This window comes from Schistocerca serialis, chromosome 1 (genome assembly GCF_023864345.2).
Source record: "Schistocerca serialis cubense isolate TAMUIC-IGC-003099 chromosome 1, iqSchSeri2.2, whole genome shotgun sequence".
Lineage (NCBI taxonomy): Eukaryota > Metazoa > Arthropoda > Insecta > Orthoptera > Acrididae > Schistocerca > Schistocerca serialis.
In genome coordinates, this window is record NC_064638.1 from 898,483,030 (window position 1) to 898,501,473 (window position 18,444).

An 18,444-nucleotide genomic window follows, 5' to 3' on the forward strand; every position below is an offset into this window, starting at 1 on the left:
TTTGGGGAGCAAAATAACTGATGATGGTCGAAGTAGAGAGGATATAAAATGTACACTGGCAATGGCAAGGAAAGCGTTTCTGAAGAAGAGAAATTTGTTAACATCGAGTATAGATTTAAGTGTCAGGAAGTCGTTTCTGAAAGTATTTGTATGGAGTGTAGCCATGTTTGGAAGTGAAACATGGACAATAAATAGTTTGGTCAAGAAGAGAATAGAAGCTTTCGAAATGTGGTGCTACAGAAGAATGTTGAAAATTAGGTGGGTAGATCACGTAACTAATGTGGATGTATTGAATAGGATTGAGGATAAGTTTGTGACACAACTTGACTAGAAGAAGGGATCGGTTGGTAGGAGATGTCCTGAGGCATCAAGGGATCAAACATTTAGCATTGGAAGGCAGCATGGAGGGTAAAAATCGTAGAGGGAGGCCAAGAGATGAATACACTAAGCAGATTCGTAAGGATGTAGGTTGCAGCAGGTACTGGGAGATGAAGGAGCTTGCTCAGGATAGAGTAGCATGGAGAGCTGCATCAGACCAGTCTCAGGACTGAAGACCACAACAACAACAACAACAACTAGTTTTTAATAGAAATTCTTTCTTAGAAAAGGAACTGTTCAGGGTAAATGATTTTAGTTTAGATTTAACACTTTCTTTGCTACGTATCAAACATTTTATGTTATTGGAAAGATTATGAAACATTTTTGTTGGAGAATATTGAACTTCTTTCTGAGCCAGCCACAGGCCTAATAATGGGTAATAGAGGTCATTTTCTTCCTCTAGGGTTGCAGATATGAACATCACTGTTCTTCTGAAATTGTGATGCATTATTTATGACGAATTTTGCTACCGAATATGTAAGTATTGTCACGGTGTGGTTAAAACTGCTAATTCCTTGTGGAGGTACCTACATATCGACAATGGATGAACACATTTTATTCTTGCAGCTCACTTTTGCGCACTCAATATTTTCTTACTAAGTGCTGAACTACCACAGAAAATGGTTTCATAAGACATTATTGAGTGGAAATCCGCAAAATGTATCAGTAGGTTACTTCGTTTGTTTTCAAGATTAGCAGTTCTGCGAAGCTCAAAAGCAGATGAACGTAATTCGTTGAGAAGCTCAGTAATATGCTTCTTCCAAAAATTTGGAGTATTCTACCCTATTTACTGATTCCTCTACATGTGCAACATCAACACTTGCCATGGTACCGACATAGGACGTTTTCTCAAAGATCAGGAGAGTACATTTTCAGAGAGTCAGTTAATAATTCTTACAAAAACATAATTAACTATATCATCCATTGATCACTCTTCAATGGGATTTATTATAATACTACTATCGTCTGGAAAAGTACCTATTTTGCTTGTTGAATATTAAGTGGAGGGCCATTCACATGTGTATGGAATAAGAATGGATCCAAAATTGAGCCCTTTTGGACACCGTTTGTGACATCTCACCCACTACTAAAACTGTTTGAATTATTCAGCAAAACTTTTTGCAATCTATGTGTTATGTGTGATTTAAACCAGTTGTGTGTAAAGCCGTCAGGTACACTTGAATTTGCCTAACAGTATAAAACGATCTACAGAATCAAATGCTTTGAAAGGATCTCAAAAAATACCAGTAGGCAAATATATTTTTTATTTAAGCGGAGTATGAATGGCCTATCCCGCTATTGTTAAATTTGCTAGCTCCATGACCCATTTCCTCAAGAACTACTTCATGCAACATTATGAGACTTTTGTGGATTACTTTTACATGTTTTGAGCAATTACTCCTCTAGTTTGATTGAAACATATATTACTTAAGATAGACTCTTTTCTCTGTTGTACATCTTTTTATTACAATTTTGTGCATATTGCTGGAAATCTGTAAATTATCTCTAACATTCTAGTGGTACAGAACAATAAGGCTATTACAAATCAACCATAAAAAATGAAGACTCTATCGTTTACAGTTATTAAGAAAATGGGTCATTTGTTTTAGAAAAATTTATTTTTCAGAAACTGCAATTGAAAATTATTTTAAAATAAAACTCACTTTTAAATAGAATCAACAGCTAAAATGCACCAGCACTATAGTCTTTATCTTCATCTATATTGGCAGAATGCATCCTATTCCTCCTGTTCAGAGGACTTGCCTCCTTGTACACTTTTTGGACTAGTAGCTCAGCATTCTTGACTCGCCGCTTGTCCAGTTCCTCTAGTATGTCTTGCGTACTCCAACCAGTCTTCACTGCCAATTCCTCTAAGACTTTTAGTGTATCAGCATTACCAGCATTAAATGTGCTAACAGCATCAAACACACCAAGCTTCAATATTTGGTACCACACAAATACATTTTTAGGTACTCTTGTCCACACTACATTGTTGAGTGACTCATTCAAATTTTGTGTCTTCCCTGTTAGACATTTCTTCAATTGATCTGTATTTGCCAAATCTCTATAAAATAGATTTATAGCCAACATGATGGCCTCAGGTGAAGAGTTCTTGTGGTTAAACTTATCTAAGGTTCCAGCTGCTTCAGCTTTTTATATTTACACCACTCACCTGAGCAAAGGTTGTGGATCGGAGTGTCATCCGTTGATATTTTATGGAAAAAGGTTGCCCACACAGCCTTTTTCATATCATCCAGGTTATTTTAGTTGCTTCTTATGGCTTGGCCATAGTACTCCGAAGGCTGATTGATGGTTTTGTCTAGTAGACGCCCCAGAATAGTCTTGCTATCAGACAGCTGCGTCTTATGTACGTCTCAAATAATTCGTTATATTTGCATTTTTCTATAGGAAAAAATTGGTTCTGAAGTTTACATTTTTCACATAAAAATGTCAAGCTACAAACTAATACATATCGCCTTGAGGCGTCTTCAGTGACGATTATTTTTCGTCCACATAAACTACAACTCGAAAATTCACAGCACATGGAACTGAGAATACTGAAATCTATAATAATGTTGATGTCTTTATCATTCACATTTCCCTTATCTGAATAAATTTCGCAAGTTTCTTTTTGGAAGAGGAGCTTGAGGGTGTAGCAGTGGGTGGAGCTGTACCTGTATTTACTGAACTCTTATTCCTAACCTAACCTCTGCTACACGAGAATAAGTTGTGCAGTACCTTTTCCTCGGTTTTTTACTTTCTTGAAAACTCCTTTTGCTCTTGTCATAGTCAAATGTAATAATTAGCTCACAGCATCAAGAGTGCACTAGCACAACAGCAAAAAGACTGAAGTACCCACAAACTTTACACCAACAATATCGCATGCAGAACGCAAACAAGACTCGCTACTGTCGTGTACGTCCTACCGAGGTATGCAGCAAAGTTTCCACTAGAAATTAAATCAAACCACAGCCTTCTAGACCTTATAGTTTTGAGATATAAGGTTTTAGCTGACCAATGGGTTACGAAATCCTAAAAACGTCCTTTGCAGCTAACTAGATTAAGTTCTGTTAAAAATACTTCCAGCCAAATAAATTTAATAAATAGCACATCTAATTAATCAGCAAATTCCAAATAATATTTCTGCATAAAAAACAAAAATTGAAAACTTTCGACGAAATGACCATTCATGCTCCCCATAAGCTTGTAACACTTCTGAAATCCAAATTGTGATACACTAAATAAATTGTTTCTTCTTAAATTTGAGACTATTATTGAATATATTAATTTTTCGAAGATTTTGGAATAAGATGTTAGAAAGAAAAGTGGATGATAATTATTGAAGGGCCTATTGTCCTCTTTCTTATAAAAATCTTTAACAACTGCTTATTTTAATTCGAGTGGAAGAATTCCATGTGGTACTCTGAGTCATTCCACATATCATCAAGGGTATTACTTATTAAATAAGAAAACTTTGCAGAAGTCTGTTCGTATTCCATCATCACCTTGTGAGTTTCCTTTTTTTTTTCTTTGGAATTTTTATAATTATAATAACTTCAGTGTAGGTGCCACTCCTAGCTGCATAAAATTTTGTGGAGTGATATTCTTAACAGATGCTCTTGTTTCTTCAAGTGAAACATTTAATCCTATTTTTACTGAAACGTTTAAAACGTGTATTACAAGTATTCATATCTTGTGTATCATCAGTCACAACATTATCATTTCGTTTGTTTGTTATGGTATCTTGTACATCGTCTGGTTGTCCTGTCTATGGTTTGATAATATGCCATACGGTATTCATTATCTGCAGTATTAATGTCACCTTATTCATATGTCACCAAAGGTAGTATATCTATACCAAACACACCCGTTGTCAAGATATGGGTAGTCAGATAATTTTTTTCAAGTGAAATATTGGACAGCTGACAATCATCATTGATATCTGTTCATATAGTCATGCAAAGTAAACACAATTTATTTCAGGGCGTTCATACTTCTTTACATTTTAATGACCTGACTTAAAGTGTTACAGAATTTTTTGTGGTATGCAAGAAATGAAAGAGGATGTGGATGAAGATGAGCTGAGAGATATGATACTGCAAGCAGAATTTGACAGAGCACTGAAAGACCTATGTCGAAACAGGACCCATAGAACATACGACATTCTGTCAGAATTACTAATACCCTTGCGAGAGCCAGCCGTGACGAAACTATTCCATCTGGTGTGCAAGGCGTATAAGGCAAACGAAATACCCACAGACTTCAAGAAGAACGTAATAATTCCACTTCCAAAGAAAACAGATACTGACAAGTGTGAGTACTTCAGAGCTATCAGTTTAATAAGTCATGGCTGCGAAACACCAAAACGTATTATTTACAGAATAATGGGAAAACTGGTAGAAATGGACCTCTGGGAAGATCAGTTTGGATTCGAAAGAAATATAGGAACTCGCAACGCAATATAAACAAACAACTTATCTCAGAAAACAGGTTATTGAAAGGCAACTCTACGATTATACCGCTTGCAGACTTGGAAAAAACTTTTCGCGATGATGACTAGAATAATTTCTTTGAAATTATGAATGTAGCAGGGGTAAAACAGAGGGAGGAGAACACTATTTACAACTTGTGCAAAAACAAGAGGGTAATCGTAAGAGTCGAGGGGCATGATAGGAAATCAGTTGTTGAGAAGGGAGCGAGAGAGGCTTGTTATCTGCCCCCGATGTTATTCAGTTTGGTACAGTGAGCAAGCAGTAAGGTAAACCAAAGAAAAATTTGAAGTAGCAAGTTCAGGGATAAGAAATAATAACTATGATGTTTGCTGGTGATACTGCAATTCTGTTAGAGACAGCAAAGGACTTGGAAGAGCAATTGAACAGAATGGACAGTGCCTTGAAAAGAGGATACAAGACGAATATCAACAAAATCTAAACACGGATAATAGAATGTGGTAGCATTAAATCAGGTGATATTGAGGGAATTAGCTTTGAAAACGAGCCACGTAAAGCGGTAGCTGAGTTCTGTTTTTCGGTCTAAAAATGGTCTACGATGACCGAAGTACAGAGGGTATGTAATATAGAGTGGCAATGGCAAGAAAATCGTTAGTGAAGAAGAGAATCAAGTTAACATCGAATATAGATGTAATCATTAGAGAGTCTTCTCTGGAGATGTCAGTATGGAGTATCGCCATGTATGGAAATGAACATGGACTACAACAGTTAGAAGAGAATAAAAGCTTTTGAAACGTGATGCTACTGAAGCATACTGGAGGTTAGATGGGTAGGTCACGTAATCAATGAAGAGATACTGAATAGGGGAGACTAGAAATATGTGCCACAACCTGACTAGAAGAAGGGATTGGTTGATATGCCACATTCATAGAGATCAAGGGATCACAAATTTATCATTGGAGGGAAACATGTGGGACGAAAATCGTAGAGGGACACGAAGAGATGAATACAGTAAGCAGGTTCAGAAGGATATAAGCTGCAGTAGTTATTCGGAGATGAAGAGGCTTGCACAGGAGAAAGTGGCATGGAGAAATGCATCTAACTAGTCTTCGGACTGAAGATCACAACGACGCAATGTAGATAATTTGGATTTTGAGTTATTTTGGTCTCTACATAAATTTCTCTCAACCTTGTCCATGAGAATTTAATTCTCTGAAATATCAGTGACTTGTTTTTTGTGGATTTTCTGGATAACTTTTTAGAAAAGAAACTTTAAAATCCTGGCCAAAATTTACTATAGCATAAATTGAATTTAGCATTATCATGTCTTTCTGTATGTACCTCATTCCACACCATGTCTTTAAGCTTACTCTTATAACATTGAATCCTTTCTCATTAATAACCCTAACTGATTTGTATTAACATTCCTCAGGGCTGTAACGTGCTGTATTCGTTACTTCCTGGAATTGTGCACTATGATTAGATTGGCCATTAACATATGACCATACATTAATTCTCTCAGCCTGTGTATAAAAATATTATAAATCAGGGTCCTGATTTCTTGTTGCAAATAGGGGTAGGAAAATAGACTACTGAAACCAAATTGAAACACCCAAATAATGATTCCAAATCATTTTCCTAGTCCATATCTCTTAAAAAATCTACACTGAGATCTCCACCAACTAATAACTGTATCTTCTTGTCTGACAGGTAATTCAACTCCATCTAGACGTTTCATAAATATCTGAAAATTTCCTAGAAGTGATCTGCTGAGTGTTACAGTTACCAGACATGTTATCTCCAATAACACCCCACAGGCACATGCTTCTACGTTCTGTTCTATAATACGCACGAACTGTTTGTTCCGATATCTTTGACTTTGTGTTCAATTCTTGCACATGTTTCAACTTCTTTTTCCATGTTATCTCAACACGAAAATGATGCTACTGTGTAATTCGTGATAATTATCTTCTCTGTCCTTGTGGTTCGACAGTGTTCAGCGAGGCTGGGAACATCTATCACTTTAGAATTTTCCACACCTTCTAGGCATACAAGATGCTCATCTGTTTCGAAACCCGGTAATGCTGTAATGAAACCATTGTTTTTCTGGAAATAATTACATGTGTTATGATCCTGTTATGTTACGATGTCGTTAAAGACTATCTATTATCTGACTCTACCCTCAATAATGGGCTCCTCTGAATCCAGCAGTTGCAGTGAGTTTGGTTGTAGCCACCAACCCCCCCCCCTCCCCCCGGCTCCCCCCTGCCACCGCTTCCATTTCCTGCAAGATGTTCAGCTAAACTGTCCCTTCCCGTCCTATTGAGGAGCAGCCAATGGTTTGTGTATCCCCATTTACCAATAACAGTAACGGACACGGTATAGATACAAGAGTTTGTTACAGTCAAAATAAATCCATTCAGCTCCTTTTTTAAACTGTTAACAGCTGTATTAAACCATGGTCGGTCACGGTGCTGTAACCCCTGTAGTGTTGCTGCTCCTATTTCTTCCAAGTCACCGTTAATGCCATACAGTGCTAGACGGGCTACTTGACACTACTCCTCCTGTAAGTAACTGATCCTCGTCATCAAAATCTCTGCACAAGATGCCTATGTTCTCCATCACCTGGGTAAACTTGACACTAGGTTTCACAATGCTTGTGACCTATCTGTATCATTTGGCCTACACCCTTCCAATGACTGCTACTAGCGGCTAGACTCTTTTCTTTCTACTTGACTGTTTCCTACAAGTTTGCTGCACTCTATTTTGTTCAACGACTGTTTGGTAAATGCATTTGAAATGTTGTTTCTGAGATTTTCTCCTTTGCCTTATTACTTGTCATCCTTTCCCGGCTCCCACTGTCTCATTCCCACCTTCAACCTATCTAAGATAAGCCGTTTCAAATTCTACCTGAAGGGCAGAAATGTTTCTTCCCTGCTCCATAATTCTCTTGTCTCGACTTCATGTTATTCAGCACCGTGTGAGAGTCTTACCTGAAACTTTACTGGCTTCTCCCCAGTGAAATAACATCTCACAGTCCTGAAATGTTTCTCCCATACTAACTGACCTACAGCGACATCCACATTTGTCACACATGGCGCTACTTTTGCAGTCAACTAAAAAGCGCTAACACACACTTAAACTGCATTAAAGTAATAATTGGTGAGAACATATTTGGTTAAACTGTGAAGCTAAATCCTAGTCGAATGTGGTTGTAAACGCATGAGAATGGAGGTATCTCACAGAAGTTTATTCAACATATATTTTAAGTAGCAGAAGACACGAAAAGAATAAAAACTAAAATGCACGATAGTTGTAACAACAGTATTAAACAGACACTATCCGGAAATTTTGAAAACCACTGTAATGGGTCCAAAACAAAATTTAAAGTTCCGCAACTGCTGGTGTTGACGATAAATTATATGCATGATTTGTTGGGAAGCGTTCTGTGCATAGCGCCGCACTACACTTATTTTTCTGATCTCGTCTCATAGACAATCGAGCCCCTAAAATAGCGAAATGTGCTAACCTCGCCGAGCGGTTCTAGGCGCTTCAGTAAGTTGTGAATCATCTGTGGTTCGGTACCGACGTTAATGCCAAATGGAGATTGTTCCGGACCTGGTTTTGTAAGAAGGCATATATATGAGCGAGTACGTGTATGGACACAGTACATAGTTAAAAAAAATTTGGTAATTAAGGGCGACTGATGTGTGGCCAAAGTTATTCTAGCCGCTTGCAAACCAAGAAGAACCTGTTGCCAATAATGGATACGATACAGAAGCATAATGTCAAGCTATTGATTCTGTGGTTCTGTAACAAACTTGACAGCGTAGCAGTTAATTTTTTCAACATTGTAGTGATGTTCAGTCAAATCACAAACTTAGTGAAGCTAATTGACCCAAATTCTAATCGTTCGACAGGGACTCATTCTTTCACAAAACTTCCGAGAAAACCTCAAGCGAAAGAAATAATTGAAGACGATAAATCCGATTACTTTTACCGTTAACTTCCATTCAAGTAATTTTTGGAATCAGAGGCAGTAGTACTTATAGCTCTGCAGACACTGTTCCACTGCTACTGCAAGCAATCAACCAAATCCAAAGGTATTTAAAATCAATTTATATTTCAATGACAGAAGTATGTTGAGACTACTGTAGCCAAAGTATTTTTATGATTTGATGTTGTGTCTTACAAACAATTTCATGTGCTTATATCCTTGTATGACATTGCCAAATTATTGTTGCGATAACTGAAACAATTTACGACATCAACTTGACAAGTGACCATTAAGGAATACTATTTAGTTTCCAATCAGATGAATTCGCAATTGCGAATAATGACTACTATTGGCTGTACAATTGAATGACGACAGTGAATATTTGTGCCGGACTGGGACCCGAACCCAGATTTCCCGCTTACCGCGAGTGGTCGCCTTACCATTATTTGTTTTACCGTTGCCTTTCCGGGCAAGTGCTCTACCATCTTTTATGTTATAGAAAACAAAAAGTACTACCTTTTTGTTGGTATTATATACATATTTAATCTGAAAGGATAACTATAAACCAGGCTGACATAAAATTAACATTGTGATAAGTAGTAAGCTTTGGAAGGTAAACATACGTCACAAACAAAAAACACTATAAAATTTCATTAAAAAAAAATACTTCTCTAACTATGCTTCAAATTCCAATGAATATCTTTCACAAACTATAGCAAATCCTTGTTCACATGTAACATTTAACTGAAATTAAATTTCGATATTAACCACTGCCTTGTCGTACCACAAAAAATATTTCTGTATTCCTTGAAACTAGTAAACTGAATATTATTCTCGCATTACATAAGGAAAAAAATACATACATCACAATGGAGAACCGTATTTCCAATGCTCTGTCATCTGGGTATGTCTTTTCGTAAGTACAATGTATCCACCGATTCTTATCTTCCGTTCATCCTTTCATCGCATCGATAATTTAACTTCTCCTACTTTGTACGTTCCAGCTATGCGGGGATTCTTGAAACGCACTCCATAGGAAGTTAGAGAAATACTGTCGGTGTTTCGGATTGTTCACGATCTTTAGATGACTTTCATGTAGAAAAGTCCAGAAGTCCAGTACATTCTTTGGGCCATCTCTGGATAAATAGAGCACCGTCTGGCCTCGAAGCCACGTTACTGGATTCGTTTTGGTGCGTGAGTAGGACGTCCCGTCCGGGAAGAATATAATCCTTGGTTTATTGCTGTTATGTCCCATTCGGAGAACGAATGCGATCATTCGTCTCGCCAAACGCCACACTTCTGCCGTGGGTCCGCATATGAGATGATATTCATTGTTGTCCAGAGTTTGTCACACAGGGCACAATGATGAACCTGTCATATGAATCGCATGGAGTCTGGATCGGGTGACATTTTTACCATTTACTGTTAGGTACCACGTTGCATGTGTCTCTGTGTCTAAGGAAACGTGGTGTGTGATCGCCATACAACTTGCCAATTGATATCTGGATGCTTTCTCTCTATAGGATTTCTGTGTCGGCCGGTCTTTAGTATCCGACGTATGTCACTCGCCGTTGCAGGTATGGTTTCCGGCAGAGCCGTCTGACCGTAGCTGTACTCTACGAAAAAAAAGTGCGTATATGCTGGAGTGACTGAGAAATGTGCTCGACCGCCACCGACGCCATTCGAGAAAGTGGTGCTAGTTCTTCTATTAAGATTCCTGTCAGACAAGTCTGATGTCGTCTCCACAGTTTTAACGTTGTGCTGAGATATAGCGCCGCCAGGTAGGTGTTAACATACGTGAACCGCTGGATCAAGTCTGACGCCCGTGTGATGTTCCCTCTAACGCCCGTCCGGACTGACTGGAGTAGTCCCTTACAGTTGTACGCTGCTGTGCGACGTATGTCGTTGGTAAAAACAATACCTAGGCATTTCAAGGTATCCATGAGCCGTTCCATTAGTCCAACACCAATATTCATCGCTACAGACTTGTCCATTATTTATACGGCTGCCAGAGGCCGTTCCATATTAGCGTATTCAATCTAAAGCCACACCCATATCGTTTTCATTCTGTACTATCAGCACCAGGTCATCCGCATATGACTTGAACGTAAATGTATATCCTCGCAAAGTGAGTCCTGTCAAGCAGTGTCGTAGGCCGCAAAGTAACGGGTCGTGAGCCAGAGCATATAACGTCGTTGATAAGGGACATCCTTGTCTGACCGATCTCTCTACGACTAGAGATTTTGTCGTACGTCCATTGACGAGCACTTTGGAGGAGGGATTGCTGAGTAGCCGCATCACGACAGCTGTAAATGGTCGTGGAAATCGCATGTGTGTCAGGACTTCTGCAAGATATTTATGGCTGACAGTCTCAAAGGCTTGATCAAAATCTATTGACGCTAGTGCTGCACGGAGGCGGCACGTCTTTGCTAGGCCGATCAAATCGCGATATTCAACATGCGCCTTCTGGATGTTGTTATCTCCGCCGAGCGAAATTTGATCAAATGAGAGTACTTGCCGCAATATTCTTCGGACGCGTGCTGCTAATAATCTGGTGAATATTTTAAAGTCACAGTTAAGGAGTGTCAGTGGTCGGCAGTCCCGTATCCGTGTACCACCCGAGGGTTTGTGTATCAGGATAATCAGCCCCTTCACAAAAGCCGGTGGTAAGAGCACGTCAGAAGACATTAATTCGCGGCAGATAGTAGTCCATCGTGGTGCGATCACATAGCTAAAGGTCCTGTAGAATTCCAGAAGGAGGCCATGTGGTCCCGAAAATTTGTTCACCGCTGCCCTTCTAATGGTCTCCATCACTTCCTCCTCTGTAATCTCCTACATCAGTTGTGCTTCCGCCTCTGGGTCAATGGCGCCGAAAATCATATGCGTAGCTTCGTTAATGGCAGCCATGACGGTATCCACTGCTGTGTAAAGTTGAGTGTAATGTCCTACAACGGCATTGCCTATTTGTTGCTGTGATGTTAGGTGTCTACCAACATCCGTGTCCATAGCTTGTACTAGGGCTCGTCGTCGTCTTTTGTTTTAGTTAATGATGTGATACATCGATGGACATTCTCCTGCAACCCGATCTAGTGTCCGCTCCCTGACAACCGTACCTTCGAGATGGCGTCGCATGATGGATATAACTTCGGCCTTTGCTCTTTGTAACGCCTCTTGCCGCTGCGGAGAAGTCATTTGTTCGGCACATTCCCGTAGCACCGTGAAATAGAAGTCCATCGTCTGACATCGCCACACTGCCTGCTCACGACCGTATGTCATAATTGCACAGCGCAGCTCCGGTTTGGCGTAACCCACCCAGCAACTCAGCGTCGTGAGAAACGACCGAAGGCGTCGTTCGCAATATTTCCAAACATCTTCAGTGACGTCTCGACAAGCTGGATCCCGCAGGTGGGCGACGTTCATTTTCCAAGGACCGCGGCTACGCCACACTTGCTGTCACCGGTGGGAGACTGTACATAATAATGCTGTATGGTCGGTATAGGCTGTAGGCCACAGCTCTGTTTCCAGGACGTCAGCTTTAAGACAGCTTGTGACATAAATTCAGTCGAGATGACTAGCGGAATGTATTGTTGTATGAGGGTATCCAGGACGGAGACCATGGACATGCTGCCAGGTGTCAACCAGATATTCTGCACCAACTTTCGTAATTCTGGGCATGTGGTATATCGAGGAAATTGGTCTTTCGGTGCAAGTACACAATTAAAATCACCACCTAGGATTAATCGGTCGTGTCAACCTTGGAAGAGCGGGGCAATTTAGTCTGCGAAGAAACGGGAACGCTCTCGCCTCCTGTCTTTGCCGGACGGTGCATAGTTGTTGATGAGTCGTACGTCAAGTACTCTCATTGCTAATTCCCGTGCCGACGGTAGGTACAGTACATCCTCTGCTGTGATGCCTTCTTTAAGAAGTATTGCTATGCCGCTGCCAGTTTCGGAGGAGTGTGATAGGTGGGATACGTACCCGTACATGACAGGAAATTCATCGACGTATACTCCTTGTAGGAGGACGATGTCGATGTCCGCAGTTTGGAGCATGCCTTTGAGTAATGACATCTAAATCTGCGACCGTATTTTACTGATATCTGTGGAAGCAAGCCAATATGCTTGTCTTCGTTCCGTCGATGTATCGGTATATCGTCCAAGTGAACTTACGCCGCCTGCTGTTGTACTGGCACGTTACGTGACCCCATCCTGCCCGCCGTCGTTGGTTATAAGCTTAACTTTAGAGGGGCGCCGCCCCCACCGTGTCACCAGTTGCGACTGTCGGTGTGTCCCCTTCACAGTCATCTGCCCTGTCGTCTCCTTCGGACAGATTTTCCCTGAGCCGGGGCTCGCAAACCCCGTCTCTCTGTTGCTCCTCTTCTAATGCTATGGAGTGGCAGTGGACTGCAGGTTGACGTGCGTTGTTGTCAAATTCTTCAGATCGCTCTTGACGTAAGCTGCTGTCGAGACGGTGGTGTTCTGGAAGAGTAGTGTCGAGACCCTCTGCAAGGTGTCCGTCTTCCTCGGTCGTTTCTTCATCGTCGTCCTCCATATGAATTAAGGAGTCTTTCGCCGTGGTTAGACATCATTTCTTGCGCCGTTTCGGGGACTGTTGCTTACGCTTGTGCGTTACCGTATCCGAATGTGGGATAGTGTCTCTGTCACCACTGCAGTCGGTAACAAAGGCACTCGTTGGTGCTATTCGACTGTCGATGACCATTTGCTCATCTGATCTCAGTAGCGGTGGTATCATCGGTCGGTGCCGTTCGGGGGAGGGGGGGGGGGGCATCGCCGCCGTCACAATGCTCGTATCGTCATCCGCCGTCGTCGGCCTTTCGACAGGCCTGTCCAGTTGTTGGGCACTGTTACTGTTCGGTGGCGCGTTCTTCAGGAACACATTTCCATATGTGACAGGGAGTGACGTTGCCACAGGTGTTGCTACCGATTCACCTGTCGGTATTTGTGAAATTCTTCGTTGGAGACACGCTGAGCGAACGTGGACTTCCTGACCACAACCTGAGCAAGTTTTCGGCAGACCGTCGTAAATGACTACCACTCAGCAGCCTCCAATTGTGAGATGAGACGGCACATGTTTTGATGGCTCGATCCGTATTTGTCACACACCATTAAAAAAATGGTGTAGATGGCTCTGAGCACTATGGGGCTTAACTTCTGAGGTCATCAGTCCCCTAGAACTTAAAGCTACTTAAACCTAACTAACCTAAGGACATCATACACATCCATGCCCGAGGCAGGATTCGATCCTGCGACGGTAGCAGTCGTGCAGTTCCAGACTGAAGCGCCTAGAACCGCTCGGCCACACCGGCCGGCAAACACCATTAAGTACCGGGTACGTGGTAAAGGTTGTCCATTTTTCTGCTATATGACTAAGTACTCGTCCGTAGTGTTGTAACGCGTTAACCACCATCTCAGCCGGAACCTCAAATGGTAGCGCAAATACTATTACAGTTCTCAATCCAAGTCCAGCGTGATCAGTAGCTACCGTTCCGACATGGCCGTCTGAATGTTTAAATTTAAGTCAATCTTTATGGTCACGTACGATCTTGTCACACATCGTGTCGTTGATCAGTTTGACGTAGACCACATTTCTTGTGATAAAGAAGTGGATGCCAACCATATCTTGTGGTTCGATTTTAATTTCCTCACGTATAAATCGTTCTATTTCAAATGCCTTCGGTCGTGCAAATTCATTATTAAAGCTGATCTTGATAGTAGATTGTTGGTATGAATGAGATATTCTAGTTCTAGCGAAGGCTAACACGAAGTAAACAACCGAGTACGCGCTTAGCATGGCGGCAGGGACCTAAACAGACGTCCGCGTCGCACGACTGCGGAAAGCAAACTTACTTTGCCTATCCGTGCACGACTCACGTCGACACCCAAACTTCCGTATGGAGTCAACCATACGTCTACGATCTACGGTTCGGCACACATTCTCAGTGTCGTCATTCCATTGTACAGCTGATGGTAGTAATAAGTCGCAATTGCGAATTCATCTGATGTGTTTTGTAACGGCTGTGGTCGCCGCAGTGCGTTGTCATCAGAATAACACAGGCACTGCAATATCGTAACCTGTTTAGTTTTGGTCATGTTTCAGCAAATTGTCAGACAGACATTGCTACCAATGCAGCTTCCATAACGCGTTGCTAACCGTTACCTATGGTTGGTGTTAGTAACTGTAAATAACATCACTGTATTCCAAATTAACATAATTTTGATCATATAGCACATGTTTTTAACATCTAAACTCGTGGGAACACATTTTGTTCTATTACTGCATTATTATCCAGTCCCAGTTATTATGTGAATTCTAAATCACGTCAGTCGTTAACCAAATTTAACTTCTGCTCGTTTTTGAGCTGGCCACCGTAACTATTTATATAATCAAATTTATTCAACCATTTCATTGTTCAAAATTATTGCTATCTACAGTGAATCATGAGTTTATCATATTTTTTATATTTCGATCGTTGTTGTACATAAGAAAACCCTGCGCGGTAACGATCAGATTATAGCTACCGGTATTATCTCAGTAAACATTTTCATCGGCATTCACACACTGCTCCCATTAATTGCGCATCACAAAACACACACGCATCATAAAACGCTTTATGCACCTGAGAGTATATGTACGTTACAAGCTCATATTGCTTAGTTCTTTGTAAATTTGGTTCGATTTTGTAATCACTGAAATAACATCACATACCCTGCAAACCTGTGAAGTTTCGTTTCCTCTTTTCCTCCTGGGTATTTCACTTTATTCGTCAGGTAGTGTACGTCTTAGCAGTGTCACGGTTATTTAATTTCGGCAATATTCCTAGATTTTTCATTGGAAATGAACGTTTGAATGCACAGTGAATTCCTATCTTTGGTTTACTATTTTTTATTTATGTTCTCATAACGTTTACAAATGTATAGTTACTGGTTCTTGTGCCACTGTCAGACAATATTTCTCAGGCCTTCGATATAAATCGTGAAATAATATTTGCTTCTGAAGCTACTGAACACTTCAAGTATTGCTCTTTCTGTAGAAGAACCCGTTCCAATTGACATCATCCTCTCTGCGAAATTTTGCTTTGTTTTGCACCTGCTGTATACAGATGCTGTTTCTTAAGCAGCTTCCGATATAATCTGCATGCCACAAGGAATCTCAACCATGTTTCATTATGCTGCTAAGTACATATTTTTCTAGAGCTCGGTTAACTATGCGCTTGACTTGAACTACAGTTCACTGCTTCAGTCAAATGATTTCAGTTCGCGTACGTCAAATGAGATAGCTCTTCCCTGTCCATTTTCCGGAGCATATAGACTTCTCTTCTTATCTTTTAGCCCTTTGTACTTTGATTCTCATTATTGCTACGTATGTATCCTGATCTCTGATCTCTGTCTCGATGTGAAGATCATCAGAGCGGCTGGATCTGGTTGTTGTCAGTAAAACTTGTATTTTTAATAATGGATAGGATGGCGAAATATATTTTCTCGATAATTTTCATAGAAACCTTTTATAAAATTTGCCCAAGAGGTTTCTCATCGTAAGACATACGTGAAGTCGTAGTGCTGTAGGGAACGGACGGTAGCACTTACTTCTCTACGTAAGTCTGGTAGCTGACAGAAGGATTCATCTACATCTTTAATCCCATTTGTGAGTTATTCACGCCCCAACCATTTCGAATTCCGACTGGCGTTAAAACACAAAATTTTAATTGGTGCTGCAGTTTGTTAGGTTTACTCCGAACATCTCACTATCACAGCTTCCTTGCTTTAGGAAAATACCACTGCCGGGTATAGTGAGGGCACCACAGCTATTAGCAGCTCTGCCGCAGTGTTCTGTACCAAACAAATGCTCTCCTAGACAACTTTCGGGGTGACTGTTCCTAACAGATCTGCCGTTTTGCAGCTGTAGCCACTATTCATCGCTCTACGGAGGCAAGATCGTATCACAGATAGCTCACAAAGGCATCACATTCTGTCATCAACAGTTAAATTGGGACAGACGTCTTCGAAGTCACGCAGAATTCCCACAGCTATTCGGAACCCTGATTTGGCGAAGGCGTATTTTACTACTAATCAAAAACGAAAGGGTTTCGGGTTGAAACCAAGTACTGCGGTCAAAGGCCTCCAGTCTAAGGAGTCACCATCGTTCTGCCAACAGCCTTGTCAACGACGAATGGACTGAGTCTCGGAATTATATCTTGCCCTTGGGGTGATAAAGTGTCCCGAAATGGTAAAACAATCGGCAATGATCATCGGCATGGGGATGCAGAAGGCAATGGGAACCACTCCATTAAGGACACACAAAATACCATCCACAAGATATGTAACCCGAAACTGAAAAATGTTCCTTAATTACGTCTCCATTGGTAAAGGATTCCGGATTAGTCACCCATTTGGATCTGTGGGAGAGGAACGCCAAGGGTGAGGTGACCATGAGAATAAGACTAAATAACCAACGAAACGAAGCATGGAATGACACATGTTTGAATGTGATAGGGGTCAACTGCCGCTCTGTATATCAAGCATAGATGCTCTGCAAATCTTCCACATTTCGCTGCAGTTTTCTAGCGTTGCGACTTCTCTGTATACAACAACATCATCCGCGAAAAGCCTCGTGGAACTTCTGACAATCTGGAAGGGTATATGTATATAATATTAAAAATAATTTCCCTTTAACACTCCCAAGTTGCATGCCAAAGCTGCATTTTTGTTTGAAGATTTATCTCTATTGCTGTTTTCTGTTTGCTAGAAACTCTTCGGTACAATCCAATACTTGGTCTGATAGTCCATGCACTCATAATTTGTTCGTTACGTGGCAGTGCGGAACCGTATCGAACTCCTTAGAAAAGTCAACGAACACAACATCCACCCGGTGGCCTGTATCTGCTATTAGTGGTTGGGTCACGTGAACCACAAGAGCCAGCTGGGGTTTAACATGATTGTTGTTTTCTAAACTCATATTGATTCCTACCGAGGAGGGTTTTCGTTCTCCAGAAATGTCATAATACGGGATCTGAAAACATGTTTCTAAATTCTATAACAGACCGACGTCGAAGATACAAGCCCACAGTTTTGTGCATCTGTTCGATGACCCTTCTTGAAAATGGGGACGAACTATGCTTTTCCCCAGTAATTAGGATTTTCCGTCAAGACGGTATATAGAATTCGTTGAACGCTTCATTTTATCTGTGAGGCTGTGGCTGCGTTTAAATTTGCAGTGAAGCTTACTCTGATTTCGTAGCAGCTTTCTTGAAGCTGTTGTCAAACAACTGCGGGTCTTTTCGATCCTTTTGAACTTTGTTCGGTACGTGCCTGTCTGAAGTGTATTTTACGATGCTCTTGAACGTAATTCATTGATGCTCAACATTGTCAGTGCTGGAGATGAAGTTTTTATGTGACCTGAAAGGTTACTTGAAATCTGTTTCTTGTTGCTCTTGCTAAACAAAAAGATTATACTACATATCTAGGTATTCTTAGTTACAGCCGTTTTCTGTGATGCTATATGACCACTTAATTTCTTATTCAACGCTAACTGACGGAAAATATGTGGTCTGTTTGTGGTCAGCATGTTTAAGATATTATCCTCCAAAGTCGGTCCTCTGAT